This window comes from Miniopterus schreibersii (assembly GCF_964146895.1).
Source record: "Miniopterus schreibersii genome assembly, chromosome: 11".
Lineage (NCBI taxonomy): Eukaryota > Metazoa > Chordata > Mammalia > Chiroptera > Miniopteridae > Miniopterus > Miniopterus schreibersii.
In genome coordinates, this window is record NC_138111.1 from 69,738,449 (window position 1) to 69,754,605 (window position 16,157).

Below are 16,157 nucleotides of genomic sequence, written 5' to 3' on the forward strand. Positions count from 1 at the left end.
CAGCTACGTGCGGATGTTAAACAGTGGACTGAATGCTCTCCGACCTTCTCGCTGGTTCTAAGATAAGGGAAGGTCATGATCCTGCGAATGTATAAGCGCCCTCAGCTATTAATGGCATGATTATAGCTTAATATTAGCATTAAAAAATGAGCCAGCCAAAGAAAGTTTAAGGACATGTAATCAGTTTTTCCAGTTTTATTTTTAATGCAGATTTAAAGAAATCGCATGACTGATTTGAGTGCTAATCATTTTTCTAGTGAGAAAGCAAATGCACCGTCCTTGCCTTTTGGCTAATGACACAGGCTCCTCACTCTGAGCAGACACAGCTGGACAGCTGAGGTCAGGACCTAGTGGAGAGGTCCCCACCCCTGTGAGGCTACCATGACGGCTGCGGGCTGTGGTCTGCATTTTCAGGGGACACCGTCCTGACGGCCTCTGGCTGAAGATGCCCAGAGAGAGGCTGCGAGGCCTGTTGATTGGGAAGCAGGAGGTGCGGTGCGGATCTGAGCCGGCAGACGGGCTGCTCTGCGGTGAAGAGGGCTGTTCAAAAAGCAGCAGAGGAACTGCCAGAGCCGGCTTGTCCACAGAGACCTTGAAAAACTTCCTGTGCACCTTCTGGGCATAGTTCCGGCTCCTGTCCCCTCCGCTTTAGACACCCTAAGACCTGCTCCTTCCCCTGTGGCCTCTGACCCTACCAGGGGCCGGGTGTCTCCTTCTGACCTGAGTGTGAACGCTTTGCACGTTGCTGGAACACAGGGAAGCCTATCTGGCTTCCACACGAGGCTTAGCCCCCCGTTATACTCAGGACTTGTTCACGGGAGTGAACGCAGTGTCAGGATCCTCGCTGTCTGAGGTCAGGAGATAGGTGGGCGGTGTGGGGAGCGGGGGACACTGTGCCCCAAGCTCACAAATGAAACAGGCGGGTCAGAAAAGCAGCGCACCACCGGGCCCCAGGGAAACCCCGCTGTCAGCAGCGCCCTGGTGGCTGCCCTTCCAGCTTCCCCACAGGTCCCTGCTATTTTTATGGCTCTTTCAGGAAAATATTGGAGTCATCTCAAAGAATCAAATAATGATACGCATAACACAGGCATGCTTCATGGAGACACACGAATCTGGACACGGATTCCACAGATGGCTTCAGGACATCCGAGGCAACAACCCCGCCCACAGATGCAACAGCAGGGTTCTGCTTCGCCTGGTCTGCTGCCAGGGGAGAGCTCCACGGGAGAGCTCCACGGGAGGCGTGACCACTGGAGTCCATTTCAGCAGGAAGAGAAGGGAAGGACCCTGAAAATTCTTGCTTAGCCTTTTTTCCAGCTTCCACCACAAATGAGTTTTCACTATCCTGCAGATCTGCTACTGGGCTTTGTCGCTGACCCCTCTTCACGTGCCCCGTGAGTGGAAACTTGTGTCTAAAGACCAGGAAAATGCAAACCTATAAATATGCGAGCTCCTCTGTTACAATCTCCCTGGCAGCACCGGGTCTCCTCTGCCCTTTGGCTATAATCCCACAAGAAGTCGTGGGTTGTATCTCGCAGTGTTTCCCTTGCCTTTCCTGAGTGACTAATGGTGTTTGTCTTTTCATCTGCTATTTTGGCAATTTGTATAGATTCTTGGATCAAATGTCTTTTCAAATCTTTTGCCTCTGTTAATTGGTCCTTTTAATTCTTGTTACTGGTTTGGAAGAATTTTTTAATATATTCTGGATATAAATTCTTTACCACACATATGATTTATAAATATATTTTCCCAATCTGTGGATTGTCTTATATTCTTAGTCATGTCTTTTGAGGCAAAATTTAATAATTTTGATGAAACCTAATCAATATTTTTAAGTGCTTTGTGCTTTTGGTGTTGAAATTTAAAAAATATTTTTGAGCCCAAGGTCACAAAGACCAACACCTGTGTTTTCTTCTAATCATTTTTATAGTTTTAACTCCGACACTTAGGTTTTGACCCATTTTGACTAGTTTTTATATAGGGCACAAGGTGGAGTCTAATTTTACTCTTTTGCATGTAGATATATAATTCTTCCAGCACCATTTGTTGAAATGACTATTCTTTCCCCATTAAACGATCTTGCAATCTTGGTCAAAAATAAGTTTGTCAGATGACATGATTCTGTACATAGAAAAGCCAAAATCTCCACCAAAAACATTATTAGAAACAATAAACAAATACAGAAAAATTGCATGATACAAAAGCAATGTACAAAAATCCACTGTCTTTCTGTATAGTGACAACGAAACTTCAGAAAAATAAATTAGAAAAAAAACCAATTCCTTTTGTAATTGCAACCAAAAGAATAAAATACCCAGTAATAAATTTAACAAAGAATGTGAAAGACCTATATACTGAAAACTACAAAGCATTATTAAAAGAGATTGAAAAAGATACAACAAAATGGAAAAGTATCCCATGTTCATGGCTTGAAAGAATCAATATAGTTAAAATGGCCACATTACCCAAAGCAATACACAGCATCAAAAGCAATGCATCCCCATCAAAATCTCAATGTCAGTTTATAAAGAAATAGAAGAAGAAATCATCAGATTTGTATAGAACCACAAAAGACCCGGAATAGCCAAAGCAATCCTGAAAACAAAGAACGAAGCTGGAGGTATCACACTACCTGACTTCAAATTATACTACAGAGCTACGGTAATCAAAGCAGCATGGTATTAGCAGAAAGACAGACACACAGATCAATGGAACAGAATAGAGAGCCCAGCTATAAAACCACATGTATATTGGCAGATAATTTTCAACAAAGGAGCCAGAAACACACACTGGAGTAAAGAAAGGTCTCTTCAATAAACGGTACTGAGAAAACTGGAAAGCCCCATGCAAAAGAATGAAACTGGATTACAGTTTGTCCCCATGTACAAAACTTAACTCAAAATGGATCAAAGACCTAAATATAACATCTGAAACAATAAATTACATAGAAGAAAATATAGGTACTAAACTTATGGACCTTGATCATAGAGAATATTTTATGAACTTGACCCCAAAGGCAGGGGAAGTAAAGACAAAAATAAATGAACGGGACCATATCAAACAGCAAACCTTCTGCACAGCCAGAGAAACTGACAGCAGGACAGAGAGGCAGCCAACAGAGGGGAGATGATGTTTGCAAACAGCAGCTCCAACAAAGGTTTAAAATCCAAAATATATAAAAAATTTATAAAAGTCAACACCAAACAAACAACCCAATTAAAAAATGGACAGAGGACCTAAACAGTCACCTCTCCCAAGAAGACATACAAACGGCCAACAGATATATGAAAAGATGCTCAACTTCACTAGATAACAGAGAAATGCAGGTCAAAACTACGTGAGATACCACCTCACACCTGTTAGAGTGGCTACTGTCAACAAGACAAGCTATGATGAGTGTTGGAGAGGGTGTGGAGAAAGGGAGCCCTCACTGCTGTGGGAATGGAGACTGGGCAGCCACTATGGAGAGCAGTCTGGCGATTCCTCAAAAAATTAAGAATAGAGCTACCGTACAACCCAGCAATCCCTCTCCTGGGCATATACCTGAAAAACTGAAAACATATATTCACCCCGATATATGCACCCCTATGTTCATTGCTGAATTATTCACGGTGGCCAAAACTTGGAGACAACCCAAGTGTCCTGTGTTGGAGGACCGGATAAAGAAGATGTGGGACATGCACACAATGGATACTACTCAGCTTTTACAAAAGACAAAATACTTCTATTTGCGACAACATGGATAGGGTTTTGAGAATATTATGCTAAGTGAAGTTAAGTCAGGCAGAAAAAAACTAAGAACCATATGTCATTCATATGTGGTACATAAAACTGAAACTCATGGACAAGAGCAGCAGTGTGGTGGTTGCCAGAGGGAAGGGGGCGGGGGAGTTGGGGATGAAGGGGGCCTAATATACAGTGGCAGAAGATGATCTGACCTTGGGTGGTGGGTATACAGATCTTCTAACATAGAAATCCACACTTGAAATGTATATGATCCTATTAACCAATGTCACCCCAATAAATTTAAAAAATTAATTCAAAAATCAATTGGTTATAGATGTTAGGATTTGTAACTGAATTCTTATTTCTATTCCCTTGTTCTACATGTCTATCCTTACACTAGTAGCATGCTCTCTCTTTTTTTAAAAACTTAATTTTTTTTATTTTATTGCTATTTAGAGATAGAGGAGGGAGAGGGAGAGAGAGACAGAGAAACATCAATGTGAGAGAGAAACATCGATCAGCTGCCTCCCATATGTGTCCTGACAGAGGATCAAATCTGCAACCTGGGTATGTGCCCTGACTCTGAATCAAACCTGTCACCTTTCGTTGCATGGGCTGATGCACAACTAACTGAGCCACACAGGACAGGGTCATACTCTTTAATTACTGTAGCTTTACAGTAACTTTGGAAATTGTAAAGTATAAGCCTTAGAACTTTTTCAAGATTGTTTTTCACTAGTCTGGGTTACATTCGCATGAGTTAATATTTACCAACTAGAGTATACAGAATGAAGCAAAGGTAGATTTACAGTTGTTTGAATTGTAAATAATTCAATAATTAATAAATTATAATATAAGAATCAACTCTGTTTCACATACAGCTGTAAACCTACTTGTGCCACACCCTGTATTGTTTATATAAAGTTCTTTTTGTCTTTAGACATACAATTTTCAGTCAAAGCACTTTTCCAAAAATTCCTCTTTTCCACTCTCCTCTAAATTAAAATTTGCCATATTATATATGTACTATAGCTAGATTCATTTGTTACAGTTTGATTTCTAACCTGGCATCTCATAACATCTTGGTTAATTTTTTAAATTTGCATACATTAAAGTTCACTTTTTCAAGTGAATTAAATTTGCTTTGTAGTCAGTCATCCTCTCCTTCCACAACCAATGGCAATAGGTAATGTTTTCCATACCACAGCTTTTTCTTTTCCCAAATATCACATGAATGGAATCATACAGCATATAAACTTCTGTCTGGTTTCTTTTACTTAGAAAAGTGTACTTAAGCTTCATCCACATTGTAGCATGAATCAGTACCTTTATCTTTTTTATCACAGGTACTAATACCATTGTAATTAACTAGTTATTAGTAACAGAAAAGGAGCCTGGTCAGGCGTGGATCAGCAGCTGAGCATCGACCTAGGATCCGGAGGATAAGGGTTCGATTCCCGGTCAGGGCACATGTTCAGGTTGCTGGCTCCATCCCCAGCAGGGGGCGTGCAGGAGGCAGCCGATCAATGACTCTCATCATTGATGTTTCTCTCTCTCTCTCCCCCTCTCCCTCCCTCTCTCCGAAATCAATAAAGATATATTTTTAAAAATAAAATAAAATAATAGAAAAGGAAGAAAGGGCAGGGCAGACATTATAGGCATGTTCCCTGCAAAACACTGGGGGAAGGAACCATATAGCGAAGATGGACACATGCCCAGTAAAGTTGAGATGACATAGGGACAATACTTGCCTGTCACTCCCACCTGGGGACAGAGGTGGTTGGCCAGAAGAGGTGTGGCCACTGAAAACACATGAAGATTTGGGATACTTACTCCCCTGAACAACAAGTTCACTCTCTTGGTCCCTCTAGGCATGCTTGACTCATGGCTCAGACTTGGCTTCCTGGCTCTCTCCCATGTCACCCACGGCCATGCAGACCCCCCACACAATGAACTAATGGACTGCAGCTGGCTTGACGCTGTGCTGGACCCAGCTGCAACATGGAATGGAAACTCTGGGGGCTGATTCTGATTTTAGCCCCACTGAAACCCCAGCTACACTTCAAATCCAATGTAATGAAGAAACATTTTTTTTTCCCTAAGAATTTTGTAGTTTCAAAATTAACATTTAGATCTTTAATTCATTTAAATTTTTTTTTTACACTGTACGGGAAGAGTCCAATTTCATTTCTTTGAGTGTAGATGTCCAATTTTCCCACAAAATTCATTTTAATTAATCAAAGAATCTCAAATATATGTATGAAAGATACTAAGGTTGTGATGAATAGGAAGTAGAATGTTAAAGAAGAAGGATATGTGTCATGATATTGAGAACTGGAAGGAAAATCGAACATTTCTGAGCTCATAGAGCAAAGTGAGGATGTCCTGGAATATATAAGAAATCAAGAACTCTGAGTAAGAGATTAAAGATGGTGGTGGACTAAGTGGAAGCTACATTGACACTCTCCTAAAACAAAACTGGAATTACAACTAAAATGTAGAAAAACCATCCTGAATAATCAACTGCAACTCAAGATGAGCTAGACAGCACAGTCATAACCAAGGAGGAAAAGTGGAGACCACATAGAGACTGGTATGAAGTGCAGAAGCATGAGAGGGCTGGCTGGGTTCCCACAGGCAGCAGCTGAAGGTCTGGAGGGAAATCTCAGCTGTGAGAGGTTTCCACTGAGGACTGTGGGGCTTAAACCCTAGGCTGGGCTTCCCAGCCCAGGCACCAGAACTGAGAAAGGTGCCCACATAAGATCTGGCTGTGTAAAGCAGCCCAGTTTCTATCTGCCAGGGAGAGAAGGCTGGAAATGCAGGCATCCCCTTAAAGAGCCAAAGCACAAAGTTTCATGTGCAACCACTCACCTTGAGCTCCAGCAGAGGGAGGGCAGAGTGGACTAGAGATGTGTGAGGAGAATCTAGGGGTGTGGGCTCTGTAGATAGAGCTCAGAGGGCAACCCTCTGGATTCCTGTGCCAAGTTATTCCCCTAGACTGCAGAAGGTATCTTTCTTAGGCAGACATTTATCTTCTAAGCAACTTTTGCCTGAAGGAAACAATTGCCCCACCCTGCTGGAAAATCTCTCAACCTACCCCATGGAGATTCTACAGCCTGGAGTTCATTAAGAGAATCAGATTAATCAGTCTGTAGGCAGAAGCAGACCTCAGAGTGCTTTGAGTCTTTGCTTGATTTGCTTCTGGATCCAGGCTTTGGAAAAGCAGATTTTGGTGGGCCTCTTGGTCCTGTCCAAACACACCAAGCCCCAACAGAAGGACCCTCAAGGAGAGGGTTGTTGATAGCTCCAAACAGGTACTCAAGAACAGTCACAAACAGTGCCTGACATTGGTCTGCACCAGAGACCGCCCCAAAAGACTGAGAGTCTGAGTAGGCCTACCTAATACATAGAAACAAACCCAAATAGGCAGCCAAAATGGGGAGACAAAAAAAAACAAGCCTCAAATTAAAGAACAAGAGAAGTTTCCAGAAAAAGAGCTAAATGAAATGGAGATAAACAACCTATTAGATATAGAATTCAGAATACTGATTGTAAGAATGCTCAACAGCATAAAAAAATATATGGAAACTATGAAAAACGACCAGTCAGAAATGAAGAATTACATAAAAGAAATAAAGAATACATTGGAAGGAATAAACAATGAATTAGAGGAAGCTGAGGATCAGTGAATTAGAAGACAAAGTAGAAGAAATCACTCAATCAGAGATCCAAAAAGAAAAAAACAATTAAAAAACAGGACAGTCTAAGGGACCTGTGGGACAACATGAAATGTAACAATATTTGCATCATAGGAGTCACCAGAAGAGGTCTAAAGTAAGCAAGGATTAGAGAACCTGTTTAAAGAAATAATGGCAGAAAACTTCCCTAATCTGGTGAAGGAAAAACTCACGCAAGTTCAGGAGCCACAGAGAGTCCCAATCAAGAAGAACCCAAAGAGGCCCACACCCAGGCACATCATAATAAAAATGCCAAAAATTCAAGACAGAGAGAATATTAAAGGCAGCAAGAGAAAAGCAATCTGTTACCTACAAAGGAGCTCCCATAAGGCTGTCAGCTGACTTGTCTTCAGAAACTCTACAGGCCAGAAGGGAATGGCATGAAGTATTCAAGGTAATGCAAAACAAGGATCTGAAACCAAGATTAGTCTATCCAGCAAGGCTATAATTCAAAATAGATAGTGAAATAAAGAGCTTCCCAAAATAAAAATAAAAAGCTAAAGGAATTTATCGCCACCAAACCAGCATTGCAGGAAATGTTAAAGGGACTGCTGTAATAATAAGAAATAGAGAAACATAGGCATAAAGAATTCAAATAGCAATAAATAAGGACCTATCAATAATAACCTTAAGGACTTTAAGGGAGAGATCAATAGCTATATAGTCATAGTCATGGACTTTAACACCCCACTGACTTCCATGAATAGATCTTCCAGACAAAAAGCCAACAGAGAAATAGTGACTCTAAATGACACACTAAATCAGATGGATTTCATTGATATTTACAGAACATTTCAACCCAAACACATGGAAGCTAAATAGCATGTTATTAAACAATGAATGGGTTACCAATAAGATCACGAAAGAAATAAAAAATTTCCTGGAAACAAATAAAAATGAATACGTAACAACCCAAAATCTATGGGACACAGTGAATGCAGTCCTAAGAGAGAAGTTCATAGCACTACAGACCTCCCTCAAAAAGCAAGACAAATTTTTAGTAAACTATCTAACTCTACAACCTAAAGAATTAGAAAGCTCCCTGTGAAGCCGTCTGGACCAGGACTTTTGTTGGCTGAGAGTTTTTTTTATTGCTGCTTTGATTTCATCAGTTGTAATTAGCCTATTCAGGTTTTCTGATTCTTCCTCATTCAGTTTTACATGATCTCACTCATATGTGGAATCTAATAAACAAAATAGACTGAGGAACAAAATAGATTCAGAGACACAGAAGCATGGAACAGACTGAGGGATCTCAGAGGGAAGGCAGGGGTGGGGAAGTGGGTGGGGAGAGACTGATTAAAGAGCTTATATGCATATATGCATCACCCATGGACAGTAGTGTGGATGCAGGGTAGAAGGGGTCAATGGGGACATCTGTAACAGTTTCAATAATACAAATATTTTTTTTTAAAAAAGAACTCTGAGTAAGTACAGAACTCCATCAAAGAGTAAAGATCTTGTTAAAGTATTTCTCTAATCACCCATTTTTCCCCCATGCTTTAATCATATTATCATTATTATTTCTTGAGTCATAACTATCTTGTCCACAAGAATGTAAATTTTGAAAAAGCAAGATCTATGTCTAAGTTATTTACTACTTTATTTTTATGCTAACACAAGAATGACACACAGTGTAAGCTCAAGGCACACTTGTGGAAGAATGATTATGGACCAGATAATCTGAAGACCTTTTTCTACAAAACACCTAGAAACGCTGCATTAAAAGCAGCAAAAATTCTCAGACATGGAGAATAGCAAAGAAAAGTCCCTTATAAACACTAGCAGGAGCAGGAGAGGAGTTACAGTTACCATCTTGAAATATGCCCAAGGTTTTCTCCGTAACAAAGAGCTGCATTCTTCATGGGAAGAGAAAACCAGAGCATTTTGGTGTCTCCAGACCTCGCAGACATCCTGTCTCATCTGAAAGAGAAAAAACATTGCTGAGAAACATTTGTGAAGGCCACAGACCAGGAACATGGGCCCATAAGAGAATGAGATTTAACCATAAGTTTATAGTGTCATGAATCAATGTCACTGCATAGCTTATGGGAGGTGGCCTGAGGGTAAGAATACTGGACCAAAAGGCAAAAGTTTGACAACCTGAGGAATGTGGCCTCGGGCAAGTCATATAGCATCTCTCTGCATAAGTATTTTTATACGTAAAATCAGTAGACTGAAACAGATGACATTTGAGATATGGTAATTGGTTTTGTGGTTGGCACGAAGAATTTAAGATAATTTGAACAATATATGTGTTTATATTTCATCTCAGCTATAGCCGCTTGGTAATTTGAATAATTTTGCATTTCACGTTGTTAGTAAATACATTAAAATTGTGATACAATGGATATATAGTTTTACATAATTATGCTAGATAATCTGATGTAAGATTGATCTTATAATATCTGCAACAGTAATTATAATTAACATATATTGGCTGCTCATTTTAGACAGGCACTCTACTCATTTCTTTACATGAGTTATTTCATTTAATTTTCACACAACTTCATAAGTAAATGCCATTGTCTTAGATTGGATTCCTCCCAGAGAAGAGCTTTGAGTGTGAAAAGTGATCATAAGAAGATCTGTGAGTGGGTCAGGAAATGGGACAGGGAAGATGGCAATAATGAGCTTATACTGTTGTGGGCAACAGAGGCTCCAATCTTCCAAGGACGACCCAAAAGACGGCTTTGAAGCACTCCTCAGAACTGTCCCCGGAGTCGGGGGCCTGTTGGGCATCTGCTTGCCGGCGCCCGCCATCCTTGGCTGGAGGTATGCCTCACATTTCCAGACTGCTTGGAGAAAGGGCAGGCACAGTTCCACGGCCAGAGAATACCTGCCGGGAAAATTTCGGGAAGGCGAGTAGGGGAGATTTGTGTGGTCATTGGGGAGGCCAAGGATATCAAGGCAGGGCACCAAGAATATCTGGTGCGACTGTTTTTATTCATTTATTTTTTTATAAATTAAGAAAATGCCCAAGGACACACAGTTAGCATGTGGGGGAGCCAAGTTCTGAAGCCAGGAAATTGGGCTCCAGAGTCTGTGCTGTATTTTGAAATGAAGATACAGTAAAAGCTTCATTAGGGCCTCTAAAGCCATTGAAATGCCTCATTTTGCAATAATGATAAGATTTTAAGAACATGCCAATAACACACTTTTGGAAGGTTAATTGTCATTCTAAAATGCTAAGTTTTAACCTTCAAGATTTGATTCATTATGAAATTTGGATTTTGACAGGTGAAAGCTTATTTTGATTTTGATTTTTTTCAATCTCAAAAATACACTTTTTGTCCAAGAAGGCAATGCAAATCTTTATTCAATGCTTATTCATTCCTCTCCCTCCTCATTCATTCAGTCAATATTTTAATGTTCAGAAACCTTTCTCCATTTAACCTTACATGAACATTTTTTCCCTCCAATCGATACCATCCTTCCTGTCATTTCTAAAGGCTACAGATTAGCTTGCCTCCAGGTTCCCAGTTACATAATTTCCATGCTTTTTCATGTGAATATTTGAAGCATATGTTACAGGAGAGCATTTCTGTCAAGGGAAAGGGAGTAAAAATGGAGGTGGCATTTACTTGCTTCTGAATCTGCTTTTCTGTAGGCGTTTGTGCAAATTGTAGCTACAGCTTGTGTGAGAGGTTCCCAAAATGCTGCTCCTCAACCCAAGTGTCTGGAGGCTCCATCGTCTGTCCTTCCAGTGTACTGAGGAGCTAGGATATCCAAGTTTATTTTCCAGTGAAAATGACTTGAAATTTCAGACTTGAAGGCAGTTTTTAAGGCTTAAATGAATATAAACAATCCCTTCTTTAGTAGATTCCCCATACCAGGTGTAGCAACATGGTTCTGACTTTCTAAAGCATTCCACAGTCTGATTTATTAACTTTCAGATGGGGGTGAGCAAAAGAAGAAAGTAAACAGAATTTGCACCTGCAACACAGAAAGATCTGGTGACAACTGGGTGACAGGCATTGCACTCAGAAAAAACTGATGAACCCAGCAATGTTCAAGAGATCACTCCCTTAGAAATTCTCTGTGATTTCCATTGGAATTGAAAACTGAGGCACAAGATGTATGTGGAGGGCACACACCAAAGTAATAGGAAGACTGGATGGAATGAGATAAGCTCATCGCTGGACACCCAGAGTGTTCTTAATTTAATTTGGGGGAACGTGTATATTTGATGAGGATCCTTCCTTGATCAAAACTGCTGGGTTGAAATTCCAGATCTGGCAATTTCTAGCCATATAACCTTGTACACGTTGCTTAAACTGTGCCTCAGTTTCCACTTCATAATATAAAGAATATAATTGGGGTCACTACTTAGTTATTTTAAGGTTTAACTATTACCACAGTACCTTGAATCTATGCCATTATTATTTTTATACTAACGCCTACAGGTAGTCATGATTTAATTATATTTATAATGTTCTGGTTTGAAAACATATTTTTTCTGAGTCTTTTATAAATATTTCAGTTTTAAGTGATCCATAGAAAACTCAAATAAAGCTGAATTAAGAAAAAATAATAATTGGCTCACCTTATGAAAGGTTAGGGAACTGGGGGCTTCAGGAAAGTTGGACCTGGCTGCCTACAGCCTGTGGTCGTGATCAGGTCCTGCTCGGCCCTCTCTAGCTCTGTTTCTCTGGGCTGGCTCAGGGCTCAGGCAGGGACTCGCATCTTCATGGACACTCACAGCAGCTCTAGGTCTGTGGTCTTTGCAATACAGTGAAACAAAACCACTCTTTCCTGCCAGCCCTAATCAAAGGCCTGGGGTCAGCCTCATGGAATGATGTCAGTCACTATGGTCAGAGACATGGGCACAGCAGGTAAGCAGGCTGGGCCACACTCCTCCCTTAGACCACTCACTGTGCCAATGGTTCGGCCACATCCAAGACCTGAGGCTGGGAGTGAGTTTTCCTCACCTAACCTCATGGCCTGAGAGTGGGGAGGTGTAATCAACCCCAAGGAAAATCAGGAGTTACTAGGAGAGTGGGGAGGAGGCGCTGGCTGTGGGAGGGCAGGGTAGCCCGTGTTTATACACAGTAGGAAGGCTTAGGTATATTTAGATTATATCATTGAATTGGAGTCAGCTCTATTATGAATATAAGCATGAAATAACCCCTGGCAGCCCCTGATGTTCATTTTAAATCACAACACAATCCCTTCTCTTCCTTTCTGCTGAGCCCCAGTGAGCCCCTTGGATTTCCAGAAGATGCCCTTTCTCCAGCTTCTCACCACTGGGGATATGACAAAGCATCGAGGTGTCCCTGCTTGGGGACTAAGAAGGATCCAGGAGACCAATGAGAAGGTGTAGCTGATTTTAAAACTGTCCACAGAGGGAAGTCTCTATGTGGCAGTGGCAACTGACTCAACTTGCCCAAGGTCACATGGAAACTCTTGTTTGGTGAATTCTGACTTCTGTGGGCCTGGTACAGAAGGTCAGAATGCCACTGGTGCTTGCCATAGCTGAGCACAGGTGAAGTGGCCACTGGAGCCCAGAAGGATGGTTGGCTGGAAGCTGCTCTTCACAGTGTTCACGGTGCCTCCTTCCCACTCACTTCATGCCCGGCCACTAAGAGGGAGGGTCGCGCATGCTGCCCTGTGTCCATGGACACTGGCTCTGCTCTAAGACTGAGGGTGGTGACCTAGTGCTCCCACGATGTCCCTCAGGCCACACTGTTGCAGCTGCTGAGGAAGTCCAACACAGGCCCTTGCCTCAGATTTGCTCGGGAGGTTGAAGGTCACCGCAGGTCTGTAGTCCTTGGCTCTGGATGAAGATGGAAAATGTGCTTGGCTCCGCTCTCTGGAAGATTTGGTTTGCTGCCTTTAATCAGTGGGGGCCTCTGAGGTGGAGAGGGATCAGCTGCAAGTTTCATTCGAAAGAATAATGGGTCTTGACACAGCAGTTTTGGGATTGACAAGGTTTTTGATGATGCTTGTTAGCAAGTCTGACTCCCCGAGGAGCTGGTCCAGTTCCCAAATCGACCCATCATGTCGCAGGCTTGGAATTCTGAAATATCAAGCCACTTAGGAATACATGTCAAATACGTTCGCACATGTGGGAACAACTTGCATCTGAAAGAGAAGCTGAGAGAAACCCAAAGCGTGGGAAGAAGCTGTTCATTAGAAATGTGGGGGGCGGGTCCCTGTGTGGGGGGTGCGGCAGGAGACTAGCACATGCGGTGATGAGGGGAGGACTCCGGAGCCACACTCCGTTTTGCATCCTGGTACCACCACTTACCAGCTCTCTCCACTTCGGGTAAGTTATTAATCTCTCTAGGGCCCCAGTGCCATCGTCCATAACATGGAGTAATCGCAGTGCCTGCGAGGTAGGGTTCATCCACGGATTAAATGAGTGAACCTACACAAAGTCCTTTAAGCCCTGGAATATGGTATTACTATATAAGGGCTGGATATTAGTTTTCTTAAGATACATCTAAATAACCCTTTATAGTAACAGACCAATGCCTGTAAATTCCCAGATTCAAAATTAAATAACCTGTGTGCAAATGAATACAGTTATGATCATATTTCAGCAGCAGAATATCTTAAATTCCTTTAAATCTAACTGCTTCGCAGGGAAAGTCTAACACCTGCCCAGCAGAGCCCGGCTCACAGCTCAGTGCACTGCTGCCAATAGGCATTGAACAGAACGAAGGCCAGGCCGTTGGCAAGTCAGCGGTGGATGTCACAGAAACTCATTAGGGCCTGAAACAACTCGTATAATTAAAAGTCGTATTATGAAGGGAAACAAGTAGAATTCTGTGAAAATCTTTGAAGGGAAGCACTGTGAAGTGCTGAGTAATAACAGAGGACAGGTTTCCAGTGCGCTGGATGGGGCCGAGCCCCCGGGGAACTGTGCGGCGGCCGGGAAAGGCCGCCCGGGCCTGGGCGGCCGGGGCACCAGCTGGCGCGAGGCGAACGGAGCCAGCTCGCCCGCAGCCCGGCCCGGCCGCGAGAGAAGGCGGGCTCTCCTGCCGTTTCCCTGTTGCCTGTGCTGCCCCGCTCAGGCTGTGTTGTGGTTCGCTTGAGCCTATCACCTGTCCTGGGACGTGCAGGGCTCGCCGCGGTGCATCGCCCGGAGGGGGGCAGCGCCCGCTGGTGACTGGTTGCTGGCTGGCGGAGATCATCTCTAGACCTGCCCTCAGCTGCAGGCAGCTGCATCCCCCAAAGCTGTGCTCCCTCTCGGGGTGGCTGGCCTCCGGCGACTGCTGGGTGAGGGAGCCGAAGGCCTGGCCCCTTGACTCCGTATGGGACACTCTAAAGGATCCTCCCAGCTCCAGAGCCCCCGTGGAATCAGCCAAGTGCTCTCACCATGTATCCAAGTCTTACTTTTCTCTGCCCAACTCCATTTTTTCCCTCCCCTCTTCCCCTCTTCCTTCCTCCCTCCCCTTCCCCCCCCTTCCCTTCCGCAGTGTCCATCCCTAAGACACTCTCCAATAAACTCTGCATTCAGATCCCCATCTGTTTCCAGGGAACCGAACCTCAGACACACGCAGGCCTAAGTATCTTTACCTATTTAAGAGTAACGCATTAGAAGAATATATAGCAACTTTTCCCCTTTCAGGACTCTCTAGGTGTTGAAAGGAAGTTGATTCTTTGGGGAATGCTCAAATGCAGTGGTTCTTCAGTCTGAAAGTCTCTGTTGATGAACATTTTGGGTTACGAATGCCCTAAGCCCAGAAGTAAATGCTTCATTTTTTGAACAAGCCTCGGAAGTCGAATATGCCACACGGCTTCCGCTGGGGGCAAGATCCCGAGGCTCAGCTGGCGGCTGTGGATCCCTCGGTTTTTGAACATTTCAGAACTCGAACGGTCTTCTGGAATGGATCGCATCCGAAAACGGAGGGAGCACTGTGCCAGGACTCAGCGTCCTGCCTGGGGCTACATCCCGACCAGCAGCTTTCTCAGAGCTGGGCAGGAGAGGGAAGGCTGATTCTCTGAGGAAGTCGGGGATCGGTGTGGGGACAGTCGTGGAGAGCAGGGCTGAGGCCCAGGACTAAAAACAGGGCAGTTAAATACAGGACTGCATGGGAAGTCATGACCTCATGTCCCCTCACCCTGACTCCTTCCCCAAACACCTGCATCCTTCCCCTGCGGCCTCCCCCGGGCTGCTTATAGAGTGGGGTGCACAGAGACGCTCTTTCCATTGATTGGCTTCCAAGCAATGTGTTTGCTTTCAGCCCAGGGTCTCGACCCAGCCTCCCGGGAGCCTGACTCAACACCTGAGCACCCAGAGAATCTCTAGGCCTAATTAGGTTGAGAGCCATTACTGTCCTCAGCCAACACTTGCTTTCGTCTTCACTGATCACTAACCTGGTTACCAAGCCCCACACTTCTGTTCTTTAAATATATATGTATATATATACACACACATATATACATATATGTTTTTATTGATTTTAGAGAGGAAGGGAGAGGGAGAGAAACCTCCATCGGCTGCCTCCCGCACCCCCTGCTGGCGATCAAGCCGGAACCCGGGCAAGTGCCTGACCCAGAACAGAGCCGGGGCCCCTCGGTGCGGGGACAGCGCTCAGACAAGCCGGCCACACCGCCAGGGCACCACCCCGTCTTTAACATCTGTCCGGACCTGTCCTCCGCTGCCGTCAGATATCTTGCCCGTTCTGCCTCTTTCGCCTTCTTATTTCTTTACCGTCTCCCTAAATCTCTGGCCCCTCCGCCTCT